General features: G+C 34.9%; 1 protein-coding gene across 1 annotated transcript in view; it reads left to right on the forward strand.

Annotated features, from left to right (window-relative positions):
- Positions 1-13,998, forward strand: part of CDH12 (cadherin 12) — a 1,125,215-nt gene that overhangs the window by 32,720 nt on the left and 1,078,497 nt on the right. The gene's annotated exons all lie outside the window — the stretch shown is intronic.

Here is a 13,998-nt window from a genome sequence, read left to right on the forward strand (position 1 = left end):
TCAAGGACGACGGCCCTCTTCTCATAGCTCCACTAGCTGGTGCCCCAGTAGGGAGTCTTTGTGGGGGCTCCGGCCCCATATTTCTCTTCTGCATTGCCCTAGCAGAGGTTTTCCATGAGAGTCTGGCCCCTGCAGCAAGCTTCTGCCTGGGTATGCAAGCATTTCCATACATCTTCTGAAATCTAGGCAGAGGTTCCCAAACCTCAATTATTGACTTCTGTGCACCTGCAGGCTCAATACCATGTGGAATCTGCCAAGGCTTGGGGCTTCCACCCTCTGAAGCCATGGCCCAAACTCTACATTGGCCCCTTTCAGCCACTTCTGGAGTGGCTGGGACACAGGGCATCAAGTCCCTAGGATGCAAACAGCATGGGACCCTGCGCCCAGCCCACAAAACCACTTTTTTTTCTTAAGCTTCCTGTGATGGGAAGGGCTGACAAGACTGGACAATTTACAAAATAAAGAGGTTTAATGGACTTACAGCTCCATCTGGCTTGGGAGACTTCACAATCATAGTGGAGGAGCAAGTTACGCCTTACATGGTTGGCAGAAAGCAAAGAGAGAGCTTGTGCATGGCAACTCCCATTTTTAAAACCACCAGATCTCATGAGACTTATTCACTATCATGAAAACAGCATGAGACAAACCTGCCCCATGATTCAATCACCTCCCCCTGGTTCCCTCCCACCACACATAGGAACTAAAGGTGAGATTTGGTTGGGGACACAGCCAAACCATATCAGTATTGTTTATCATTTCTAAAAATTAAGAAACTATTTTTCAAATATTGTCTCTGCCTGTATTTTTTTTTCCTTATTACTTTCTGGAACACCAATTATTTTTAACCTTTCTTTTTCATTTTTAATTTTTTGGTCTTACTGTGCAGCATTGCATGTAATTTATTTAGTAATATTTTCTTTTTATGAAATTTCTGTTCAGCTGTGTATGAATTGCTGTTAAACCCACTGCTTTTTAGGTTTCAAATACACACATACACACACACACACAAGCATATATAAATATATATATTTAAATATCTAGATATATCTGTATATAATTATATATATTTAAATATCTGGATATCATATATTATAAACATATATATTCAAATATCTGGATATCTTAATTTTATTTTAGTATTCTGTTGTTTCTTTATTTTGATTTTGAGTTTGTATTTATATTTGTAAATATTAAACATATATTTTATATTGTATTTAATAATATCACATTTGTTATATGTCTTATTCTCTTGTGCTAGCTCACTTATGGTGATTTATTTTCTGATGGGGTGTATATGTATTTTTGATATTTTTATCCGTGATCCTGCATATATTTCAAAATTAAATGTATGAATTTTCTTAGATTTGTGTTTATATAGCTTTTTTTCAAATGAAATTTGCATTTCCTTTTTCTGGATATCTAGTGGAGGTTGTAGCCCAGAATATTTTAAATAAATTTTTAAGTGTTGATTTTTTGAATTGCCCACTTTAAGTACAAATATATATGAAAGGTGCCTTTGTTTACATATTTTAAGTGATATTTCTTTTATTATTTTAATTTTAATGAGGCTTCATGTCTCAAGATACTATTCACTGGTAAAACTCAAGTGTTGAGTTAATTTGCAGTGTTCTGTGTTGTAAAAATGGCATGCTTCTCAGACTTTTCATCATGAGCAGGGTCACTTTGTCACCTGTTCCTTCAGTCCTATGACGATGAAAAAGAGACTAAAGTTCACCTGCTTCAGCAGTGCCAGCAGGGAGAATGCTAATTCGATTTTATGCCTATATACCGCATAGTTATTGGCCTTTGGTCCTTTCACTGTTTTCTCCAACACACTGATTTATTTTTCAGATATTTTTAATAAAAAACTTTACATTTATTTTTATTAAGTGGGTCAGTCAGGGTTCCTGAACTGCCATCCTGTAAAAATAGATGATAAACAATTACCTTGAAGTCAAACTCTTCTCTCACAACACACATATTATTTACATCCAGTTGACAGAGTATACATATATGACTACTGAAATTAAATAATTAGCAATGTGTTAGCTCTTCGAAGCAACCAATGTATTTCATTTTCTAGGCAAATTTCAGAAACAACCCCAAGGTACTTTAAAATCTCACTTACCTATTGCCTGTTCTTAAGTCCTGGTAGCAGAAAGAAATTATACTTACTCGGTCAGCCTTGCTAAATCTCTCCCCAACAATTAACATCATCAAAATGCTTAATTTCTGTAAGTTAAAGTATGACACACTTAAGCAGAATCATTGTTTTAAATATTTAGATTTTTAAGCATCTTTTATGTTAAATGATGCCATTGTTTGTTCCTGTTCATGCCGCCATCTTGAGGAATAAGCAAGCAGACTATAACATACACACACACACACACACACACACACACACACACACACACACACTCACACATACATACATACACAGTGATATAAAACCTAGGGGAATGAAGCACACTGTTTCAATCAAGAAAATTTCTCAGAGCCAAATGAAAGAGGTAAAGAAAGATGAGAATGAATGAATGGCAGAGGTAGTGGATGGAGAGAAAGCTGTGATGTATAAAACACCATGTGAAACAAACGAAACCATTTGGTGGTGAAAAAGATGACAGGGCAAAATCTGAAAGAAAAGTTGAGCTGACTAGGAGGTGAGAGAATGAGGAGGAGATGCCAGGTATGGATTTTTCAGTGTCTTCTCTGGCTTCCTCTGTAGTGTGTACGTAAAGCCTCACCAGGACAGCAATGCCCACTTTATTTGAAAATCAACCACGTTGGACAGGACAAACTGGTATTTGCAGAAGATCTTTGATTTTGGTCTGGCTTCCTGATCTTTACAAGGCATTGTTGAATATATGCCATGCTTTGCTGCAGTCTGATTTTTATGTTCTATTTTTAAAGGAAAACCTACACACTACACAACCCCTCCACTTTTTGTTCTCCAACACTTTTCACTTTTCATGGTCCGCAAAATCTATTTTAGGGCTTGCTTGGAATATGACTAACAGCATGCCTGCAATAAATTTAAGAGGAATAATCCAAAAATTTGAGAATACAAAATTTATACTTTACAACTCTTTTTTTCACATGAGCTAAGGGAATAGGCAAAACAGATTCCATTTTTTATAGAATAAGTGGATAGTTAACTATACCTGTAAGGAATATATAAGTGTATTCTTAGGTGATTTATAAGTTTATTAAGAATACCCGACTTCATGGTCTGTATAAAGTTGTTACATTTGGACTTCCGATTAATATTATTAGAAACAGATAATTGCTACTTAACAGAATGCAGGAACATACAGAATTTTCTGAACAAATGTATAAATGACAATGTTGAAATTAATTTTATTTTATTAAAACTATTTGATAGTTTAATATAGTTTAATAGTTTGAAACATATTAGCTGAATTTGACATTAATCATTTTGACTTTAACAAAATTTATGACTCAATATATGAGGCACTCCCCTTAGATGCTGAAATCCTTACAAGCAACAGGTTAATACATAATTAATTGCTTTAAATCGCAGATGGTTAAAATATGGTTTTAATTTTTTGTGTTTATCTTTATGTTACATAATATGGAATATTACTTTTAGGATTACAAAATATCATAGCTGTGTTTAAGTGAAAGAATATTTACAACTTCAAAATAAAGTTCCTGAGCCTAATTTATTTTAGAATCCTGCAAAAGGTGTGTGCGGCCCACAAAGGATTCTACCATTTTGCATAGCATTTTTTTCAGATTAGTATTTGGGGGGCATAACAACATTCATGGAAGTATTAGATGACATTTCTTTTATTCCTATTTTAGTATTTTTATGCCATTTATTCCCTTTAGGGTTGGGAATGTTAGCCTAGTCCTTGAAAGTTTTCTGCCAATGACTGGGTTCAATGAACTCATACTGTTTGAATGAAATTTGTTAATTCTATCCATTCCCTGCACCACGGTGATCATTAACATTAATGTAACATTTAATAAATTGTATCATGTAGTCCTACCAACATTGTAAATGCATCCAGCATGAATAGCAAACATGTAGGAATAAGTTAACGGAACATGCTCTAAGGAAAATAAAGGGAGTCTTCTACATTTCAAAGTATTTGTTACCTAATGTATTAATTTGCAATTTTTATATAAGGACTATTTTGCTTATTATTTTATTGCTACCAGTATTGCCTCCCTACGCAATGCATTGGGGATTCCTAAAGGCATCAAGCCATTTACTTTTTACAGCCCTTGCCTATTAGTCAAATAATTATTGGCCTGAATAGAAATAAGGAATTATGTTGAAATTATGACGTATAGTTTTTCTTTTCTTCCCAATGAACAAATTTAGAAATCAAAGTTGGATAGATTTTTGAATAGAGTCAAAGATAAATCAGCCAAGTAATTAAATCAATATAGCTCAGTATAGAAATTAAATGAATATGTGTATAACTATAATTATCAGTTACAGATATACAATTAGATATAACAATCTACATTAAAATTTAACTGGCAATTATTTGCAATCTATATTTTTATAATCAACACATGTTTAATTACCTTTTCATGTAATTTAAATATTTGTAAGTCAAATTATTGAAATTTTTGGTTTGATGCTATCAGTGTCTCTGATGAATCTGAAGAAAACATATGATCTTTCAAACAATATCATTTTTAAACAATTTTAAGTAGTAAATAATGTGAGAAACACATAATTTTTTACTAAAGTACATTTATGATTCTTACAAATTTTCTACACTGTATATCTTAATGACTAAAGCCACACTTTAAATAATCTGATAATTAGGTATGAAAAGTGTGACAAAATGTATTAATGTAATGTATTATCATTACATTAATACGTTTCTAATACAAATAAAATACATTTGGAAACCTGAACAGAAATACTATGGCTAGTAATAGAATTTTCTTTGTCTAAAGATCACCCTAAGGAGAGGCTATTGACAGGTAGGGGGAGATCCACTTAAATGTGAGTTAGAAAAGTTTAATTTGAAAATTTGAAAAGTGTGCTATTCTAGGTAGAAATGTTGAGAAGACAAAAGGAAATAAATGATTCAATTTATTATAGAAGGGTTTTCCTCAGAGGAATCACTAATCACACCTATTTCTTTCCTATGTATGTGGCAAATACATCAAGATATGTTTGTTTTTTATATAAGTTTGCTGCTGTTAGAGAAAACCCTGTACCCAAGTATCAGTGGATAGACACACAGAAATTTCCCTCCCACTGACTTAATGTGTGGATTAGATTGGACCCAATGAGTTCATTCAGAGACTCAGGCTAATAATGAAGGCTCTACCGTAGCTATATTAGCTAAAATGTTCCCCATTGGTTGTTGTGGGTCATGCCTAATCAATGCTAAAAGTGGTTGGAAATTTAATATGTTAATTTATCTCTTTTTTTTGCAGGGCAGCACGTAAATGGTTTTACTCAATAGTAGCTATTGACTAAGCCCTACTGGCTTTGTCACCCAAGAAAAGTAAATTCTTTCCTCTATGGTTCATGTCAAGAGTGAACAATTGATCTTTACTGGGCTGCTTGCTGAAATAGTCCCATTTGCCTTTTCAGTTTCACTGATTAGGCAAGCTCTCTGCATTGAAGAAATCTAGCTAGAGATATTACAGAGACGCAGAAAGGAATCTGGCAGTCTAGAAACAAATAAACCTGTAAGGTTTATGGACTAGCCCTTGGTTTGAATCCTGTCAGGATTCCTTTGGAAAGTTGATTAACGTCCAGAGCCTCAGTTCCTTCTTCTGTTTATTGGAGATAATAACAGAACTACTTTTCACAAGGAAGTAAAAATCAATCTCATTCATGTTTCATCATTTTAAGCAAATTTTCAAATAAGGGAGTAGCTTTCAAGAAATGTTAGTAAGAGAGGAAAAGAAGTTTACTTGCTAGAACCTGGCCCTGAAAATAAAGCTGATTTCATGCTATACGAATTTGGGTTCTGGTAAGAGCCAAGTAAAATTGCCGAATTGATAATGATGATATTGTTATTGCCCTTCCTGCCTTATGCTCTAGCCACACAGTACTTTCCTCAAGTCTTTTAACACATTTCACACTTTGCATTCTTTTTTTTGCCAAACCTAGAACATAATTTATGTCTATTCTAATGCTATATTCCACTTAATCTCTCCTTTCTCTTTCGAGTAGAAATTTACATGTATTTTCCCCTTAGAGGCTCTCTTTCACCAGTAGTATGTTTTCATGTATTCTTTTTTTTTTTTTTTTTGAGACATTTTCTTGTTGCTCAGGCTCAAGTGCAGTGGTATGCTCTCCGCTCACTCTGTCTCCCAGATTCAAGCGATTCTCATGCCTCAGCATCCCCAGTAGCTGGTATTACAGGCATCCACCACCATACCAGCTAATTTTTGTATTTTTAGTAGAGATGGGGTTTCACCATGTTGGCCAGGCTAGTCTCAAACTCCTGACATCCTCCCCCTAGCCCTCCTAAAGTGCAGGGATTACAGACATGAGCCACTGCGCCAAGGCCATGTGTTCTGTTGTTACAGATCTCTCCATTTCCACTTTCCTAATATGCATTGTTCTTCAGTGTAATTCCTTGCTGGAATTTTTATCTCCTTTCTCTACTATAGCATACCTAAAGGGAGAGATTTCATAAATGTTCATTGTTACATCTCTAGGTTCAATGCCTCTCAGGTAATAGACACAAATATAGGAAAGTGGCAAAAGAAAGAATAATCCACTTAACTTATACTGTACAAAATATGCTCAAATTCAACCAGGTGCATAATATTTTATTTTTCTTTCTTTTTTTTTTTTCTTTGTTTGAGATGGAGTTTCGCTTTTGTTACCCATGCTGGAGTGCAATGGTGCGATCTCGGCCCACCAAAACCTCTGTCTCCTGGGTTCAAACAATTCTCCTGCCTCAGCCTCCCGAGTAGCTGGGACAACAGGTGTGCGCTATGACGCCTGGCTAATTTTTGTATTTTTAGTAGAGGTGGGGTTTCACCATGTTGACCAGGATGGTCTCGATCTCTTGACCTCGTGATCTACCCACCTCGGCCTCCCAAAGTGCTGGGATTATAGGCGTTAGCCACCGCGCCCGACCAACATTTTATTTTTCTTTGTGCAACCTGCTTCACTTGAGATGATCTACATCTTGGCCCTTCCTTGTTGAACAAGAGTTGCCTGTGATCATTGCTAATTAATTCCTGGATCAAATACTCATCTTTATTGGGATGGCTTTTATTTTCTTCTTCTTAAGCAAAAGTTGAATCCTCTCTTCTATGCCAGAAACACTGGGTGCACAGTTAATATTTTCTGACAAGCTTGACATTTCTAATATTTTATTTCTTCATACTTTTCTCTTCCAAAGCCATCTAAAAGAAGATTATGTACAATTTGTCACAGTGCTCATGTTACTGCTTTTTTTTTTTTTTACCAATACCACTCATTTATACATATGCTTTATTTTACTTAAATATTTCATTGATGTAGTAATCATCGTGCATGGTATGTTTTAAAATTAGACCTATCAAATTACATATTATATCTCATTAGTTATACCAGGTTAAAAAAAATCTGAAAACTGTTAATAGCTATGTTCTGAAAACATAATAAACACAATAAATGAAGAAATGGCTGAATATATTATACATAGCTACAAATACAATTAAAAATTAACTTTAGAAACTTTTATCAGGTTGCTTGATTTTACACCTATTGAAATATAAAATTATTTTCTAAATAAAAGATCAATGAATTAGAACATGTGCATGGTATTTATGAATTGTCATATAAATGTCAAAGCAGAGACATCCATTCAAAGCAGAGGATTTATCAAGCTGGATAATCTTTGTATAATGTTTTTATCCTTGTTCCTACAATGATTGAAATAGCATGAAATTTTTATTTGTCTATTTAATATGTAGTTGTTATAAAAATTTTATTTTAGATTCAAATTATCTTGGTGAGGCAGGCAAGGCATTTAAATGTGTGACTAAAACATATGTTTATTTTTGGCACTTCAAGTTGAATGATGGAGCAATCTCTGGTTTGATTCCCATCTGGTGCTTTCTGTGGGCCAAGCATTTGTAATATTTAATGTACTTAGGTTATATAAGAAAAGAAAATGTCTTCGTTTCCAGATATACTTTATTTTCAATGGCTAAACCAACAAATACTCAAGTATTCCTCTTCATCTCTGCATGCAGTTTAATGTGAAAAAATGGACTTTTTGTCAAATATATAATTTAGGAAAATGAGATTGTCATTATTGTCTGTTTTTCCTTAGCAATGTTACTGTGGACTTAGCATCTTAAACCATACAAAGTTATTGCCTCACAGTTTCTGTGGGTCAGGAGTCAGGGCATGACATAGCTGGGTCTTTTGCTCCAGTGTCAGAAAGCTGCAATCAAGGCACTGGTGAGAGCTTCATTCTTATCTGAGGCTCGACTGGGGAAGATTACAATTCTAAGTTCACAATGTTGTTAGCCTCATTCAGTTCCTTATGGACTCCTTGGTTTAGGGCCTTAGTTTTTTGCAGTTGAGCAATTGCCTAGAGTCTGCCTTCAGCTTCTTGCCATGTGAGCCACCCTGAGATGACTTTTTGCTTCCTAAAGGCCAATAGGGGAGAGCAAATCTCCTTAGAAATATGGCGTACAGTTGAATGTAGCATTATCACAGAAATGACATCTCATCACCCACCTTCACTATAGTATATCTAAAGCCAAATCCTGGCTGTGCCCTGACTCAAAGAGGGGATCACCAAAGGTGCAAACCAGAATGTGAGATCATGGAGCATGGTAGCATTTTTTCTGCTACAGAGATGAAGTAAGTTTTCATGGTGATAAAACAAGAAGAAAGAAGAACTTTTTGGCTGGGCATGGTGGCTCACATATGTAATCCCAGCACTTTGGGAGGCTGAGATGGGTGGATCATGAGGTCAAAAGATCAAGATCATCCTGGCCAACATGGTGAAACCCTATCTCTAATAAAAATACAAAAATTAGCTGGGCGTGGTTACACACACCCATAGTCCCAGCTACTTGGGAGAGTAAGGCAAGAGAATTGCTTGAACCTGGGAGGTGGAGGTTGTAGTGAGCCAAGATTGTGACACTACATTCTAGCCTGGCAACAGAGTGAGACTCTGTCTCAAAAAAAAAAAAAAAAAAAGGGAAAGGAAAGAAAAACTTTTCATAGCATAGGTTCTAAATGATAGGTAGGATATTTCAAGATACAGCACTTATTACTAAACTCTAGTAAACCTGCAACTCTTTGGCAACACTGGCACTTCACCTCTTGGTCATAATTAAAATTTGAAATCTGTCCAAGATATTACACCTCTAGTTGTCCTTTGTAATGTAGGCTAATAATTGTCCCAGATCTTCCAGATTGTAGAACCAAAAGATTTTATTTACATCCTAGTAGCTGCATTTAGTCATTTATAATCTTATACAAAAAATTTTTTAGTAGGTTATAAGTTCTTTTTCCTCAACCTCAATTTCACATCTGGACCTACTCCTGAATGTATAAAGAAATGTGGCTCCTTTGGCCAGGCACAGTGGCTTACACCTATAATCCCAGCACTTTGCGAGGCCAAGGTGGGCAGATCACAATGTCAGGAGTTTGAGACCAGCCTGGCCAACATAGTGAAACCCCATCTCTACTAAAATACAAAAAATAGCTGGGCATGGTGGCACGCACCTGTCATCCTGGCTACTTGGTTGGCTGAGACCGGAGAATTGCTTGAGCCTGGGAGGCAGAGGTTGCAATGAGCCAAGATGGCACCACTCCACTGAATTGTCTTATTTGCTATTCCTTAACCAGTTCCCAGCTAGATCAGTTCAGCAATCTTGATGGTAGCCCCTTCTGCATGTCTCCTTGATCGCAGTGATCACTTCTTCACCCTCTCCTCCATCCTGGAACCTCCTCAACTGCACACAGTTCCTGAATACCAGTTGTCATCTTTGCTGTATTGCATTGCCTCTAGTCACAAACCATTTTTTGACTTCACCTTCTGCTATACTCTCTTGGAAATAATTACATTTAAATCAGACTCACATAGTAGGATTTCTAGTCAAATACTACAAACTTTAACCAGTTCAGGCTTTTCTTTTCCCTAAACCCTTATGAGCCTGTTCTTCAACTTATTTGAGACATCCAATCCTTTGAATCCTTGCTGCACTCTTCCCACACCCCCACACATGAGGTTTTAGTTGGAGAATATAAACAAATCTGTAAAACCCACTTTTTTTCTTGCCAGACTCAGACACTCTCAGCTACTGTCAGGACCAGCCTCAAAGATTTGCAACATGTGAATTTAAACAGGGCCTCACCCTCAATGGGAACCCTGTACTTGGCTTAATGCTCTGCTGTGCCGCCTGGAATTCTTTATTTTCTTATCTTGGTATTTGTGTTTTATGAGTGATAGCTAATGGGAGAGTGGAGTAGAGGAGACAGACAGCATGGCAGTGCACACCTGTGTAGGCTCAGGCTGAATGACCAAGTAGTATGTCTTCCTCCCAAAAAATATATTTCCATCTAATCCTTATACTTAATCCTTACAACAGCATCTGTAATCCCAGCACTTTGGAAGGCTGAGCAGGGAGCCTCAGCCTTTAAGTATAATCCCTATATTTGAAAGCACTAAAAGTGTCCAATTTACAAAGGATAGAATACATTTTCATGATTTCGTAATTTTTTATGTCCAGTTACAGAAAGAGTTAAGTTCTTCATTATCCTGATGAAAGCTGATGGTTAATTTTGTTTTATTTTTTGACAAAGTTGGAGCCTCACTATGTTTACCAGGCTTGTTTCTAACTTCTGACATCAAGCGATTCTTCACCCTCAACCTCCAAAGTGCTGGGATTACAGGGGCTGGGCCCATTTTTTTTTTTTCTTTATTAGAACAGATTTTATTCAAAATTGCAACAGCAAAATAACTTACAAAGATGCAAAAATCTTTTTCAAATGACTACATCATAATCTGATACAATAGTTCCTGATATAAAAAATTAATTATGAACTGGCTTGTTGAATATTTCTTAAAACCCAAAGTAAAACAAAACTAGTAGATAAACTCTGCATATGTTATCATTTACCTTTTATGATTATTTTCTATTTGGACTTCCTCTTCTGTATATCCTTTGCCCTGTGCTATTCGCTGTATTTCTCAACTACACACTTCCTCCTGGATTGTGAACATTTGCTACAAAGTCTCTTTAAAACTCCAACATCATCACAAACTTCCCATTGCTTGGGCCTATTTTTCTTATTTCTAATTGCTGCCATCTTCTCTCACTCCTTCTCTAGGTTTTAGAGCTAAGAATAACTCTTTCCGAATTGCACTGAAGCATTCATTGAATGTTTGTTTCGACTTTAATGTTCATTGGGAGAATAAAAGTGACCCTTGGAATATAAAAGTAAAAAAAGATGATATGAGAAATACACAATGAACAATGCTTTAACAGCTGGCGATTCAAACCCTGCACATTTCTACATTTTATCTTCATCATTTGCCCCTAAGCTGCGTATCATTTAGTAGTATGTTTTATTCACTTATGCATACTCAGAATTCGTGTGGATTTTTGGTGTGCTCAGTTCATCTTTGTTGAATAAAATACTAAAATGATTATCAAAAATTTCTCATCACTAAAATCTGGAACTTGTCCCAAAGGCAATTATTTTCCTTTGGGCTTCAACTTTTTAATTTGACTACCATTATCATTGAAGAAATACAAACTAATGATTTGGGAAATAAGAAATCTCATATTGTTTCCCCTGATTATGTTATTTAGAGAAAGAGGAGATTAAAATATAGTGTTTTACAGTAAAAACAAGGTAAGTGTTAATTCAATCTATCAACATAAATGAGTTTTATAATACCAAAATACAATGGTGTGAAGTTTAGGATATATTCTAGATTATCTTGAATTACTCTTGAATTAGTGTATTTATTTGGCAAACTTTTCATATAACAGTTTCACACCATTTGAACTAGTAGGTATTTTATTGATACTTTCATAGAAATATTTTCTCCTGTTAAAAGACACTGTTATTAAAGTGTTTAGCAGCATTTTTGGGGGGCTTAAAAAAACAAAACCTGTTTTTCCTTGCTTTGAATCAATTCTGAAATAATATATAGTTTCTGCAGTTTTTAATGAAGTATTTCCCACTACCTTTTTGTTCTTTTTGATAAAATAGAACTATAACTTCTAAAATGTGGCATGCTAAATAAATCAATTTGATTTTTAAAAACTATATTCATATCCAGTTAAGTCAGCTTATATCTGACTTGTTTAATATTTTAGGTTGAGCCTGAAATATATTAAAATATATATTTCTAAAATACAGATAAGCATATGTTTAAAAGCATCTTATTAAAGGAATGTGTCATATTATTTGTATCTATTTATTTCTAGAATATGTTCTTTATAAGATCCCTATATTTTACATTTTATATTGGATTACACTGTTAGACTTGACAAGAATAAGCATAAAATTATTCTACATTCATAAGTCAAAATATACTTTTGTCTGCTACCACATAGCTCTTGTGAAACAAAAAGGTGGAGTTGTGATGACTTTCTCAAAATAGCCATTGGCAATTTATATCCCTTAATGAATAAAATATAACTAAAATTACTTTAATATATTTAAAAGTCTTCACTCAAAATTAGTCACTTCAGTCTCAATACTCAAATGACGTAACTGTAGGATTGTCATAAGCAATTTTGTTACAGTTTCTTTGCCATCAACTGACTTTGAATAATTTATCCTACATTATTGTTCAGGAATTTCTGGTCTTTTATGACCTATCTCAAAATACAGCTACTTGCTTTAAAGAATCAGCAAAACGTTGCATATGCCCCTCAGCCCGGATGTCAGTATTTTTCTAAAGACTTGGCTGTTAGAAAATCTATGTAAGTTGGCCGGGCTCAGTGGCTTACACCTGTAATCCCAGCTACTAGGGAGGCTGAGGCAGGAGAAACTCTTGAACCAGGAAGGCAGAGGTTGCAGCAAGCCGAGATCGTGCCACTGCATGCCAGCCTAGTGACAGAGCGAGGCTCCGTCTCAAAAAAAAAAAGAGAACATCTATGTAAGTTTATGACATTTAGAAGAAATAGTTAAATAGCATGCTGTTGTCTTTACTCCTAGTTCCACAAAAGGTAATAAAATCTATACTAAAACAGGCCACTTGGTTTTATAGTATTTCCATTAAATTGTCATTTGACCATTTTTTTTATCTCCAACAAAGTGAACATTTGAAACCTTTGAAAAAGGACTGTAAGGATATCGCTCACCTTTCTTATTCAACAAGCATGATTTGAGTTTATTATAATATGTCGCAAGGTAGGCTGTAAAGCAGTTTGACCTCGAAAACATTTTTTACCTCTCCATTCATATATCTAATTGTGATTATGAGAATATTAAATATTTGAATAGAGAAAAATATAGAGTAAATAGCATGAGTGTAATTAATTCGAATAATGTTCAAATTGATTCTTCACATAATGTGAATGGTATGTAGTCTTTTATATAAATCAAGGTTTTTTTAATTGCTTCATGTAATGCGGTCATGCACGGCATAACAATATGTTCATCAACACGGACCACATAGAGGACAGTGGTCCTATAAGATTATAATGGAGCTGAAAAATCCTGTTATCTAGTGATGTCATAGCACAATTATGTTATTTTTTATACATTTAACTTTTTTGGTTTCTATTTACAAATTGAGTGTCACATAAATGTACAGTGTTTATAAAGTCTACACAGTGCACAGTAGTGCCTCAGGCCTTCACATTTACTTCTCATTCATTCCTGACACGCAGAGCAACTTCAGGAACTGCAAGCTCCATCCATAGTGAGTGCTTTATATGGGTGGGAAAGTTTTATCTTTCATGTTATTTTTACTGTGCCTTTTGCTGTTTAGATATACAAGTACTTACCATTGTATTACAGTTGTCTGCAGTATTCAGTACAGTAACATACTGTACATGCTCGTA

Source organism: Sapajus apella, unplaced genomic scaffold (genome assembly GCF_009761245.1).
Source record: "Sapajus apella isolate SASKATOON/1434 unplaced genomic scaffold, GSC_monkey_1.0 scaffold11, whole genome shotgun sequence".
Classification (NCBI taxonomy): Eukaryota; Metazoa; Chordata; class Mammalia; order Primates; family Cebidae; genus Sapajus; species Sapajus apella.